Genomic DNA, 14,490 nt, shown 5'->3' with positions numbered 1-14,490 from the left:
CATTTCATCAGGAAATATTAAGAATTTTTAAAAGTGTATTTACGGGTAATTTGGCGAATGGTTTCCTCCTGCAAGGCCCTTTGAAGATAACAAGTGTGTATGTGACTTCACTCACCTCAATGAAAACCCTCCAGCCAAAGACAAAATTGTTAATACACTGCTCACTGGAACTCTTCGACGTGTTGGGCTGAGACAGATAGGCACCCATGCTTGATTGTGGCCTGCCACTGGCCAACTTGCACATGAACAATAGCAACAACACATCCCCCCACATGCCGAGGGTCAGGGTGCTTCCCCCCTACTGTGCAAACAGCAATCGATTGACAGGCACTCTGGGGCACATGGGCACACAAGGGCAGGAGGGAGAGAAACCGGTCACCAGGGCAACAGGTGGGGCCCATCATGTGGAGCAGACAAGCAATCGCTTGCTTTGAGGGAGGGCTCTGGGCCTCAGTGATCAGGCTCCATGCTGAGCCTTTGTTGACTGCTCGCTCACTGCCACCCGCCCCGCACCTCATTCAATTTGCTTGGAGGCCATGCTCATCAAGCATAACTGATGCCCAGAGCTCCCCTCAAAGCAAGTGATCAATCATACTATTGGCATGTACTACAAACACGGCTATTGTGTTGCTGGTGGGGGCTGCCGTGGTTGGTCTTCTCACTGTGGGAAGTGAGTGGAAGCAGCGGTTGTGGAAAGCATGGGCCACCAAAGGGAAGTTGGCCCGTGAAGCTGTGGGCCTATTTCCTGGATAGCCACAGCAGCTCCTTGGGCTTCTCAAAGCTGGGTGAGTAGTCGGCAACCTGCTCAATTTCAATTTTCCATTTTTTGAAAAAAAAGGGTCTTATACACTGTAAAATATGGTAATGCATGGAAAGTAAAAATAAGGCAGTGTCTTTGGTTCATTGATCATTCAGGAATCTGATGGCAATGGGGAAGAAGGTGTGGTTGCGCTGCTGAGTGCTTGGCTTCAGTTTCCTGTACTTTTTTCCTGATGGTAGCAGAGTGGAGGGTGTGGCTTGCTGTATGTCTAAATCTACCATGTTGTTCTGTGACGGATTATATCATATTTTATATTGTATATAGATAGTTTTTGAAGAAGATAGATTGTGGGGGTTTAGTGTAGGTCACAAACAAATACAAACATTTCACAAAACAGATCTAATTTAAAATGCAAGAGCTTTGCTCAAATGAGACAGTCCAAGCCCAGGGCCTTTGTAAAGACAATGAAAACTGCTTTGCTAAAGCTTTTCACAAGGAGGTGCAAATAGAAGAACATGAGCTCAAGAGACTTCACCAGTAGGTGTTAATTGGACATGTTGTGGACTAATGGATTATTGTTTTGAAAGCAACAAATGAACGGGCTCAGAAGTTTGGGTCCAGTGCCACAATCTATCTGGTTGTAGTTTGCTGTTCTAGGAAGGTCACGCAGTTTTGCAAGTAGAGAGGAGTCCAAACTGGCTTTCTCTAAGGGAGAGAGAGAGAGAAATGGTTTCTGCAGTTATGGCAAGCTGGCAGCTTGTTGAAACCCCCATTTTGAAGATGGATTGTGAGTTCTGAGTTCAGCCTGTTGAAAACCCTTGTGGTCCATACAAGAGGAAATGGCTGGCTAGAGTGTTTCGCCTGAAATAAGAGAAACAAAAAGGAACTCTGTGGTGACCTGCAGAAGAAGAGTTTATCACTTGGAAAACACTGATGGGGTAAGCTTCTTTGGCAAGACACTGAAGTGGCTGATGGAAATAAATCAATTTGTGTGTAACCAACATGCAACAAATCTCTCTCTGAAACCGACAAGAACCTTTCTGAGCTGTAACCAATTACCTTTAAGGACCAGTGCTTGGTGAAGATTCATAAATGCTAAATTCTGTGCACAGTATAAGAATTGCCGGATACCAGTGAACTTGGAGGAGTGAGAAGTGAGATTGGACTGTGAATCCAAAAATTTTTCTGAATTTATACACATTACATATATGTGCGCTTAGTATTAGAAGGGGGTTAAATTAATAGTAACAAGTTAAAGTTTGATCCTGATTTATGTTTAGAGAAAATTGAAAGTAACTTTTGTTTAAGTAACCATTTGTCTTGGTGAATTTCTGTTGTTGTTGGGTTTTGGGGTCCTCTGGGCCCGTAACATTATGTCTAAATTTAAATTTACAATCCAAACCATAACCTGTTGTTTCAACATGCTTTCCTCAAGATAATCTCTGGTGTTGTTTTCAGTTACCTTAAACCTATATCCATCCCCACTAGTTCTCCCTTGTTTAGTTGATGACAATAATTTATATTGTTTTCCTCCTATCGATACCCCTGCATGATTTAATCAAATTTCCAGTTAGCCATCTTCCCTATGCTAAATACATAAATGTGATCCCTCCATCCTGGAACTCTCCAGTACAATATCCCTGTCATATTCAGAGGTGTCATGTTATTGTGTGCTCAGAGCTCTACCCAAGCACATCGCTAAGGCTGCCACTGTGATGACCAAACTAAGCAAAAGAGTGTAGAGCAACAAACACCTCACAGTGAACATTAAGCTCATGGGGTATCAGGCGTGTGTCCTCAGCACTCTGCTTTATGGCAGTGAATCATGGACAACGTATGTCACGTTTGAGAGCTTCCATCGCAGATGCCTTCGACCCATCCTGAACAGGCAGGCTCACCAACACCGAGGTTCTGGATAAAGCCAGTTCTCTCAGCAAGTACCTCCTGCTGTGTCAGAGATGACTTCGGTGGCTTGGCCACGTACACCGCACAGAGGATGGTCGCATCCCAAAAGACCTGCTGTACGGTTGTCTGGCTGAAGGATCTCGACCCATCGGCCGGCCACAACTGCAGTTCAAAGATGTCTGCAAGTGTGATCTGAAATTTGTTCATGTCGATGTGCTTAACTGGGGGTCCCTTGCTGATGACCGTGGCCACTGGAGAAGTGCTGTTAGAGAGAAAAGTGGACATGCCAGCTGGAGGGCAAGAGGACACGCAGGAAGCACAGACAACAGAGCCAGTCGACCGCAACCCGTCGTTCCAACTTCATCTGCAGCAAATGAGGCAGAAGCTGTCACGCCAGAAGGGGCCTTATGAGCCATCCCAGATGCTGCTCCAAAACCAACTGACTATCCATAGTGCTATCATGGTCTTCCAAGACAGAAGGATGTCTACAATTGCTCTACCCAACACTCCTGTTGAAACAGATCCAAAGTGTTAATTGGTTCTTTTTCCATGGTTACTGTCCAAGTTGTTCCTGCATTTTCTGCTTCTTATACTAAACATTCCAGCTGATAAAAAAAAAACTTTTATCATAATCTACCAGTTTTTATACCAAACAAAAATGGCAGCGTTGCCAGAGCTGCAGCAAGGGTAGTGCTGGCATGGACCGGCAGAGAGCTGGGAGAGGAGACACAGCACTCCTCCACAGGGTTCTACTGCCCAGTCCATCATCCTGTTAAAGGAGCCGACAGCGGTTTATTTTAAAATTCTGCGATCATGAGGTCTGGGCCCAAGGAGGCACCGCCTATGCATGTCAGCGGCTTTGAGTGGTTGCAGACTCTGGGGAGCAGAGGACTAGCATGGGACACCAAAAAACAGGGAGAACACCCCCTCCCCCAACCACCCTGTTTGAGAAGGAGGAGCAGAGAAGATGACCCAATTGGACGGTGACCATGGTGGCGGATCAGTGAGGGGTTCTGAGGCTGAGGAACACACAGGTGGCAGGGTTGTTGGCAACTCGAGGTGAGGAAGCCACACCAGGCCGCGGGCTGCTGGAGACTGGTTGCCATTGCTTAAACTGTTCGTACTTAAAGTGGCAGCAGGAGTTACCATGCATCGGAACTGGAATGTCCTTCCTACGATGGGATGACCAGAATTACACACAAAATTGTCCAATGATTAAAACAATGTTACTGAAAAATATGGACAGATGTTTTAAATAAAAGGAAAGCACATGTGGAAACAAGTTAATGGCATTGGAATGTTTGGGTACAGCAGGCAGTCCAACCACGCCATTGACGACAAACAACTGTGAGACTGAGAAAGATGCCGTATTAACTGCCCATCCCACCTGTTTGGCAAAAGAGTTCTGTCCCAAAACATCGCTGGCTCCTTTCTCCCTACGGACACTCCCTGACCCATCGAGTTCCTTCAACTTCTCTTTCTTTGCTCTGAATTCTTTATAAAACATTTTTTAATAGACAAGTTTTTCTCCATTAAATTTGCTCAGGAGGCTTCAAGCTGAAACTGAAATAGGATCTTCCTGCAAGATTCAGCAATACTGTAAGTTTTACCTCTCTGTTATTTGAAACATTTTAATGAAGGATGAAGAACAACAAATGTGAGCTGAATACAAATCTCACAGCCAAAGACGGAATGTCTAAGGTCTCCGGTAAATGACAGCAGCGATGAAATGTTCCAGTATTGAGTGGGGATTTAATGACTAGGGTTCATTTGACCAAGTGTTGCCAGCAGAATATTTGGCAGGAGATGTTCTGCAATCTTGAAAAATTCCATCATCCTATTATATCCTCCAAAACGCATCCAAGGGTTTGAGAATTTTTACTTCACGTTCTCTCTGCCAAGATGTTATATCATTTTACTGTAAAAACTTGGTCTGTTTGGATACTGCAATTCTGTTTCCCACAGAGAGGTATTTTGAAAGTTGACCTCACTTCATTTGATCTCGATGATATACCAAGGAGATTTGATTGACTTGGTTGAATTAAGGCCCAAGCTCCAGATTTGCAAGCCGCATGAAATTCTGGAGTGAAACAAGTTTCTTCCTGTACTCTATTAACCACTCACTAATAAATCAGACAGTCCTGGGATGTGTAACATAATGGTTATTGTACAACAGGAGGATTGGGGGAAGGGGATGAGTTAATGACATTCAAATACCACCATGGCAGGTGGAGAATGTTCATTTAGTGAATAAAATATTCTGAAATTTAAGCAATAATAACAATGGTGGATTCAGGAAATGCTGTTAAGGTAATACAACCACTTCTATAGCGGTACTCCTACCGGCCTACTGCAGGGGGAAACCAATGTACCTGCAGGAGGCTGGCCCCACCATGCTGGCTGTCAATCACCTGCCCATATAAAGACTCGAGCTGGCCCAACCCTAAATCAGTCAGGCACGTGGAACCAGAGGCTACACACACCTGGTGTCCACCTGATGTTCAACTTTAAGCTGATTAAAGTCTGTAGTACTGTCTTCTTGAGTTTGTGTTTGTTTGCTGCACCACAGCCCACCACAGCTGTTCATTGCCATCCAATTCACTCTGGCTCTCTAGGGTAGGAAGTTTCAGCTATTTAGGCCCATATGAGATTCCTGTCCCAACGTGGTTGAGGTAAACTTTCTGGAAGATCTCGGCAGTGTCCATAGGAAGCAAAGATACAGTATATAACCAAAATTTCGGGCCTGAGCCCTCATACCTTAATGAAGGTGGAACCTCAATATCAGCGTAGGACAGTTGATCCAGGCCTGTTCTGTCCTGTCGTCTTTATAATTCACAGGTTGTTTTTGAGTCATAGATTTTCCCAGAATCTTACAGCCCTTTGGCCTGATTCATCCAGGCTAACCAAATCATTTATCCAAGCTCATTGCATGGACAGTGAGAATGCTGAATAACCCAAGGAACTACTAACATTAACCTTGCAGGACTCATGTATGAACCTAACAATATTTATTTATGTGTATCGATGAAATACTTGCCCTGTATATATGTTGATTGCCTCTAAGTGTGTTATGTCTGGTTGTGTGTCTGCATGTTTTGCACCGAGAATCGGAGAACGCTGTTTCGACGGGTTGTACTTGTACCCATAGATGACAATGAACTTGATGACATTTGCCTGCATTATGCATTTATTCCTCTAAATCAGGGGTGGCCAATCTTTTAATTTAGACATACAGCACAGTAGCACGCCATTTTGGCCAACAAGTCCATGCCGCCCAATTAACCTCGACTCTCGGTATGTACTCATGGTACACCCCTGCAACCATTCCTATCAGTGGACCTGCCTCAATGTCTTTTAAATGTTACTATTTTACCTGCCTTTACTGCTTCTGTAGGTCTCTCCATATACCCATCACCCTGTGTGGAAAAGGTGCCTTTCAGGCCTCTTTGAAATCTTTCCCCTCTGACCTTAACTCAGTGCCTTCTAGTTTTAGACTCCCCACAGGAACAATAACCCTATGACTATTTACTTTATCCATGGTTTTGATGATTTTATATAACTACTCAGCCTCCCCAACTCCAAGGATCAGAAGCCCTCCAGTCCCAGGGACACGTCTGTGAATCTTTTCTGCACCCTTTCCAACTTAATGACATCCTTCCTATATATGGTCAGCCAGGACTGTGCACAATACCCCAAATATGGTCTCACCAACATTTTTCATCATTGCAACAAGTTGTCCTAGATCTTGTACTCGTGCTTTGACTGCTGAAGGCAAGAAAAATCACCTTGTCTTTCTCCTTCCATCTCCCTCTACCCCTCCCCCCTTCTTCCACTTCCCATACACTGCTAATGTACGGAGCCTGGATTATTTCCAGTTTCTTTCTTTCATTTGTGTTTGGGGCAGTTCGTGGGGAAGGGGGTCACAGAGAAGTATTTGACAGTTCCCTCAAATAGTAACTGATCTCTTCATTTGGACCTCTGCCAGGAGTAGGAGGGATGTTGAGGACCTGGGTTCAATCTAAAGTGAGGTCGAACACAAGTGGCTTTTTCTCATCCTGGGTACACCATCAACATCACAATTCCGTCATTGAGACTTGGACCAATCCCAAGCCATTGTGTCATGGTCTGTTCCCCCCCCCCCCCCCCCACCCGTAGTGTTGTAACTCTGCTGACGTTCCCAATCCCACTACAACTTGCTTCAACCCTCAAACACAAACAGAGAAAGCAGTGAATTTACCTCATGTGGGAAACAAACTCTTGAGCTAAGACCAACTTGGGTCAATTCGGAACTGCTAAGAATGAAAGGATGATGAAATTGAGCAGGGGCATTAATCGCTTCACAGAGGAACACCTAATGGAGCTACTCCCTCACGATGATTCCAGATCTCTGCGTGGAGTGTACACACTTTCCCTGTGATTACATGTACTCCAGTTTCCTCCCACTTTCCAAAGATGTGCGGGGTTGGAGAGTATCTAGTTATTGCAAATTGTCCCTGGTACATTCGTGAATGGTAGAATCTGGGAGGCATGGATGAGAATGTGGAGAGAATGAAGATGGAATTAACGTAAGGTTAGTGTCAATGGTTGGTTGTCAGTCAGCACAGACTGAGTGGGTCGAAAGGCCTGTGTCTTTGCTGTATGATTATCTATTTCTTCTTTGGCCTCCGTCGGTCGTGGTCGACCTTGGGTACTGTACTTCTGGTAATTCCTGTGGAGTGGCCGCTCCAGGGCGCAAGCCAGGGCAGAATTGATATGGAGATTCATTGGTTGCCCATGGAGTAGGGCCCCCCATTCCATGCTAATGACAGGTCCAAAGGAGTGACGAAGGCCAATACAGTTTGTAGCCAGCAGCGTCGTAGGAGTTGCCTTGCCGGTGCTGAAATACAGCAGTCAGTCCCCTTAGAGACTCCGACTCCAGATTTTTCATTGGGGTTTATTCTCAAAGACTTGAAATTTGAGCGAGTATAGCCACAAGGCAGCGGAGGTTTGAAATCGGAGTTTTCCCTCTCTTAGATGAGTGGTTAATGAGCCCCATCTGCCCAGAGCAACTGGTTTCAAGGTGCCATTGGCCCTTTGCCCCTTCTCCTGTCAGTGAGAACAGCTCCACTGGGTATGAACTACGCCAGGAGTAAAGGCCAGGAATTGGATTTGGTTGTCAGAGGCTGTGTGAGATGCAAATCACGAGGAGCGTTTGTGTAGCAGTGGGAGCTCGTCCCCACTGCTACCCTTCAACTGTGACAACCTTTAGAGCCAAAGAGGCAAAATAAAAGCTGTTGCAGAGGGAGAAGATCTAAGAATCTTTAGAATAATTCTGGAAGTTTCCTTTTACAAGTACAATTACCTGACTCTATTATCAATCAATCATCTGACACGAGGCCACAGAGAGACATCAGGACAGATGGGTAAAGAATTGATGGATGTTAAGGAACATCTTAACAAAGAAAGTTAAGGAGAAAATTCCAGAATGTAATTCCAGAGAGGCATAGCGGTTAGCGCAGCACCTTTACAGCTCCAGCAATCGGGACAGGGGTTTGAATCCCACGCTGTCTGTAAGGAATTTATACCTTCTCCCCATGTCTATGTGGGGGTGAAACTTAATTTGGTGTAACTTGGGCGGCATGGACTTGTGGGCCAAATTGGCCTGTTACGGAGCTGTAGATCTAAAATTTTAAATTTCAATGATTGAATTCAGGAGGCAGCAGTTATTAAAATCAGTGATGCCAGGATTGCAAGAACTGGAGAAGCAAAGAGTTACCAAAGGCCTGTCAGGTTGAGGAGGAATGAGTGATGTTTGGAAAGGAGGGGCGGGGGTTGTAGAGCTCGTCGAAAGAACCAAAGACTTGTTGATCCAAACCAAGGCTTTTATTAGCAAAAGACAGGAGCTCTTCACAGGTGGCCGACCAGTCCGGAATGATCCGACCTGGCTAGGGACACAACCCTTTAAGGCCCAGACAGTAGGCGTGGCTTAGCTCTCAGCCAATCGCTGTAAGCACAGTCTAGATACTGTAACTATATACACTGGTGATAGGTCTGTACTATCACAGGTTGAAATCAAGGGATTTAAATGGAAGAACTAAATTAAATGCATGTGTCCTGGAACTGAACTCTAAAACATTACCCAGAATAGGGAACATGTAGAAAAATTTATAAAAAGGCAATGCTAGGAGATGATCAGAGAAGGGAAAACTCTGCTTTAAATCAGGAATACAAAGAGGCGCTGTAAGAATCAAATGGGGAACAGATTCAGGAAATGTCTATACAATTTAAATATTAGGATCCCCATGGTGATGGAAGGAGGAATTAGCATTGATTTATTCACAAAAAGAACAGCATCATGTGACACATTACATGGTGGCATATCAAGATAAGTGAGGAACAAGTGACTTCCCTTGCTGGGTTTGAATCTCCCGCTGTCTGTAAGGAGCTTGTACGCTATCCCCATGTCCTCATGGGCTTCCTCTGGGTGCTCCAGTTTCTTTCCATGTTCCAGGCTTTGTAAGTGAATTGATCAGAGGGGTCTATTTGGGCGGCATGGGCACGTGGGCCTGAAGGGCCTGTTCTCCATGCTGTGTCTCTAAATTAAAATTAAAATGAAAGGGGTCCCTCCCAAAAGTTATATTTGATCAGTTACTGGTTAATTACTTCTCTACTCCCCTTCTCCAGGTTCCCGATCCAGTCGCCTTTATTCCTGATTTAACATTCCTGTTTTAGGCAGTATCCCAAAGTATCCCATCAACCGCCATTTATTTTCCTTGTCCCGCAACTTTCAACCGCTCGGTTTCCTTTCATTGTTTTCTTTCATTTATTGACTTGGCAAATGCTAATTTTCAAACCCTGTATCTATTACTAAGTGACAGGCCATCTCAGTGAGAGCAGTTTTATGTTTGCTCAGCTTTTTATCAAATTGCCAATTTACAACACACAAATCTCGGTTGAATGTCAATTAAATCAGAACTGCTTCTGGTGCAATTGCATCAGCAGGAGAAAAAGTGGAGGGCAGTAGATGAACGAGCAATTAATTATTCAGAGGGAGGTATGAAGGAAAAGATGGAATTATAAACTGTCTCTGTAAAACATCTCAAATTTCTCTGTTTATTCTTTGTTTTTGTCACCAGAAACTACAATCTCATCCTCTTGAGACTCGCTTCAGTAGTATTGCTTGAGTCTGCTGTGGTGGTATACCACTGGCCTACTGCAGGGGGCAATCTCTGTACCTGCAGGAGAGTAAGGGGACAGGACAACACCGGGTTGGCTGTCAATCAGTGGGCCTGAAGGCATCAGATTGCTTAAAACATCTATTTTTTATTGCCCTTCTCTGCCAAAGACCCTGATTGTAAATTTTCTCTTGAGCGCTGTTATTACAAGAGATTTTTCAACAAAATGAGATGATAACAGATTAATAAAAAAAACAATTTCCTTTGTCAGCAGGTGAATATTAAAATTGCTCTTCACTGAATTATTCTGCTTGCTATTTTAATTAAATTGCTAACCTGGTGAGGTATGAACGTCCTTATGTCAAAGACAGTCAATGTCATTTTACACCTACTGAAATCTCTCTGCTTTTTGCTTATACCTTCAGGCCCAAAACTTTGGTGATATATCTTTACCTCCATCAGATCTGCTGAGTTTCTCCAGCAATTTTGTGTATTTATTACAATCACAGCATCTGCAGACCTTCTTGCTTCACCCTTGGAAGGAAAGCTTTGGTCTTAGAAACTGTAATATTATAATGATCAATCCGAGGGAAGAATGCAATATTGCAAAGTTATTCTTAATTGCTCTTCTTTCCCTAATCAGCTTCTAGCTGCTGCTTCTCACCTTTCTTTTAAATTCTAACTTTAACTGCACAATTAAGTTGAGTAAATCTCGGAAAGCAGCCACCAAGTTTTTCATTCTCACAACAGAAACGAAGTCTTACATTTAAATCAAGACTTGTTGTTGGTAAACCCAGTTCTCTTGTTGCTAGTCCTGCAACTTCTAACCATGGGATAGATGTAGAGAAGCTGGATAAGGGCATCGAATCAAGATCATTAGGGGCTTGAATCGTTTTCTTTTTCACCGACAATAATTGGAGAACTCCCTGCAGCATTGCTTAAAAATTCAATTTGTTTTTTTTTGCACACCTTTTTAAAGAATATATTGTACATTACAAAATATTTTGTAATGTCTGCCATGAATATCGTTTTACACATATGATTTTTAATTTACATACATTGGGTTACTGCTCGATCATATCAGTTTATGGACAGAATATGACATATCTGGGTAAATGGGGAGAAGAAATCCAGATTACAAAAAAAAATAAGTGGACCCCTTACAGGTTAATAGACATTTATACACAGATTTATAGAAAGTTTATAACAAAAACCTAAGAAATACCTACAATTAAAACATTAAAATGCTAACAAATAATTAAAAATATTAAAACGAAGTGAAATTATTCAAATGCATGCATTTAACCATTTTCACTAGGTCAATGAATGAAAAGGTTTGACACCTATATGCCACTTCTTCCCTGGGGCGTAGCTGCAGACTGGTGCAAAATTCTGAAACAGCTGTGTCCCTCCCTGGGTCCAGCGATGGACCCAGCGGAAGGTCTGATCTTCACTCAGCTTGGACTCCTGTCGCTTGGCTGAGCCTGCATAGGAGTCCGAGATAAGCAGAGCAAGTAATAGGGAGGCAGCAAATATTTCCAGAAGATTTTCTCCACCATATGGTTGTATGAAACCTGTGATATAAGTGACTGAGCAGGACCCAGCTGATCTGAATAGCAATCTGTCGCTATTGGTTCTCTTGTGAAAGCTAATACATTTGATTGAACTTTATCTTCCTGCAAATATTTGTGTGAATATCATTCTCCAAAACATATTATTTGATAAGTTTAGCTTGTTTTCCTTATCGTGCATTCCAAAAACGGAGTCCACAGTTCTAGTTGTACAAGTTTTCTGGTTTGAAACCCAGAATGTATAACCAAGAACATCCTTTCAATACTGCATGTATCTCTCTCAGAGAGCCATGATTATTTGTCTGCATGTGTCCACAGAATCATTTGTGTGTTGCATTCAGCCCCAGAATCTGAAGATTTTCTTGTTTAACTCTTGGCTAGAATCTGGACAAGAATTTATACTGCTCTTTAAACTATGACAGAGGACAGATAAGAGTCAGCAAGGGTCAACAGAGGGTGGCACGGTTGGTGTAGTGGTTAGTGCAATGCTGTTACAGCGCCAGCAATTGGGACAGGGGTTTGAATCCTGCGCTGTCTGTAAGGAGTTTGTATGTTCTCTCCATCTTTGCGTGAGTTTTTCCTGGTGGCTCCGGTATCCTCCCACTTTGCAAAATGTGTTGGGGAGGGTTGTAGATTAATTGGGTGGCATAGTCTATGGGCTGAAAGGGCCTGTTACTGTGCTGTATGTCTAATAAATATATAAGTATATACATTAATAGAAATTATTTTAAAAAATGTTATGAATTTGTGGTCACTCGAAGACCACCTATGGGTGCTAGGTTTCCTCCCCGGAAGGAACATGAGTTTTTAATGACAATCTGATTGCTCCATGTTCTGAAAATTCAAGATGTATTTAATTAGTTAAATTTAAATTCCCTTGCTGCCATGACACACCTCCAGATCCATTCTCTAAGGCAGTAGATACTAATCCAGACATTGAACCATTGAGGACCTCCAAGGAGCATGAAAGGTGCTGAAATTATAAAGTGGACAAAGTAAAGATTTAAATAATTTGCTCAATTTTTGTTTCAGTTTTTCAACTTGTTGGTCCTTGGGTGGAGGTCACCAATTTGCACACCTTTCTGGGATTTGTGCATATGTAAAGAGACCTTGTCAAAATTGCTCACAAGTCAAGCTTTGCTCAATATTTTATAGCAGGTTCAGTTTGGTCAGTTACAGAGCAAATGGCGAGCATGCTTTCTGATGCTAACAATGCGGGAAAGGTAAATTTAAACCATCTCAGGTAATAAAGGATATAGGCCCCCAGAGTAATAATTTCTGTTGTTCCCTTCCTCATTTCTCTCACTCTCTTTTATTCTCTTGCCCTATCTTAACCCGAAGGAATTCCAGTTGTTCAAGGAGGCCTCCTTCTCCCTCTTCTCCGTCATGCCTTATTGCAAAGTGAGCTTACTTGGGGCAATCCTCAGTTGATGTGGCGCCTCTTTGAAGTCCAAGTACTTTCTGAAGAGGCTGTGGAGATGTGGCTTGGGATTTTGCATCCATTCAAACTGCCTGTGCAGGCCACGACAAGGAGAGCCAGATTCCTTGACTAACAACTCTGAGTTCGAGTCTTTGAAGGGACCAACTACAAATAGATAAAAGAAGCCGCAGCATAAAATCAGACTCAATCAGATGTAGATAAGCCTAGGTGATACAAGAGACTACTGATGCTGTAATTAACCCCATTATGGGATCTCGACTCAAAATGTCGACCAGCAATGTTTAGGCACAGCAAGGCACAATATGTTCCTATTTAATTGTCTTTCAAGCAGGATGATTAGCATAATGGTTAGCGCACTGTTACAGCGTTTGGGACCTGGGTTCAAATCCCTCGCCATCTGTAAGGAGTTTGTATGTTCTCCACGGGTCTACATGGATTTTCCCCAGGGTCTCCAGATTCCTTCCACCCTTCTAAACATATTGGGTGTTAAGGGTAAATTGGATGTAATTGTGCAGCATGGGTTTGTGGGCCGAAAGGGCCAGTTACCGTGCTGTATGTTTAAATTTAATTTAAAAAAATGAATCTCTTTATGCTCACAGAGCAGTAAGGGCTTTAACATTCAGAAGGGGCATTGAGATCACTCTGTCCAGATGCAAGCCATTTCTTAGTTTATATTATTTGTAATCAGAAGACTGCGGATTTAAATTTGACTCAGTGAGATGAGTTGTACATCAATGCTGGTCAGCCAGAAGTGCCATTGTTTATATGTGACATTATACCCAAGATCCCTTCTGCTTCTCTGATGTACGGACACAATCCATGACCCTAATTTTGCATTGGCCAATCTATATCCATCAATTGACAAGGAGAGGGCAGTGGAGTTGGATTGTTTGGAGGGAGAGGGGTGGCCAATGTTCCAGGGGTGGCCCCAGGAAAAGTCTGTCTCAACCAACTAGTTATCTGGACCTTTTCTCATGGTCACTTGTGGGATCTTGCTGTGTGCAAATTAGCTGCTCAGTTATAATAGTGTGCTGACATCAAGGAGCCTGAATAAATTAATGGACAAAAATTCAGGATAATTGGAGAGTCATATTCAAAGTGTCTCATAAACACCAGTCACCAATCCATGTAATTGAAACTTGATTTTTCAAATTAAATTGGTCTTTACTTGATTTTGACTCCAGTCAATCGCAATCCTGGATGAAAGAACAGTTCTGATCAGCTTGCATTAACAACCTTTGATTGTACCTGGTCACAAGTCAATAGAACCCTCTATCTTTTCCCCTTTTCTTTCACGTCCCTCTTTTCTCTCTCTCTTTCAACCCCTCTCTTTCTCCCTCCCTCTTTTAGAGTTGGACAATGTGTCAGTTGCCACAAGGAGATGCTAGTGGTGGACTGGAATTGGTGGTTGTGCTACTGTACTAAAACAGGTGTACAAACATCTATCTGTGACCAAATTATGGGGCATCACTTCTCTTGTGCCCCATAAATCTATCAGGCACAAATGCAAATGAATTATGAAAAATAAGTGAAAGGATTGCTGGAGCAGCAAGTAAAATTATTTCCCTGACACTTCTATTTGCACCTGCACTATAACTGCGGGCATGTTATTCAAAGAATACACATCCCAAGGTCGTGCATTCAGGCACGCTCCCTCAA

The sequence above is a fragment of the Narcine bancroftii genome, chromosome 5 (assembly GCF_036971445.1).
Source record: "Narcine bancroftii isolate sNarBan1 chromosome 5, sNarBan1.hap1, whole genome shotgun sequence".
Lineage (NCBI taxonomy): Eukaryota > Metazoa > Chordata > Chondrichthyes > Torpediniformes > Narcinidae > Narcine > Narcine bancroftii.
This window is presented reverse-complemented; position numbering follows the sequence as displayed.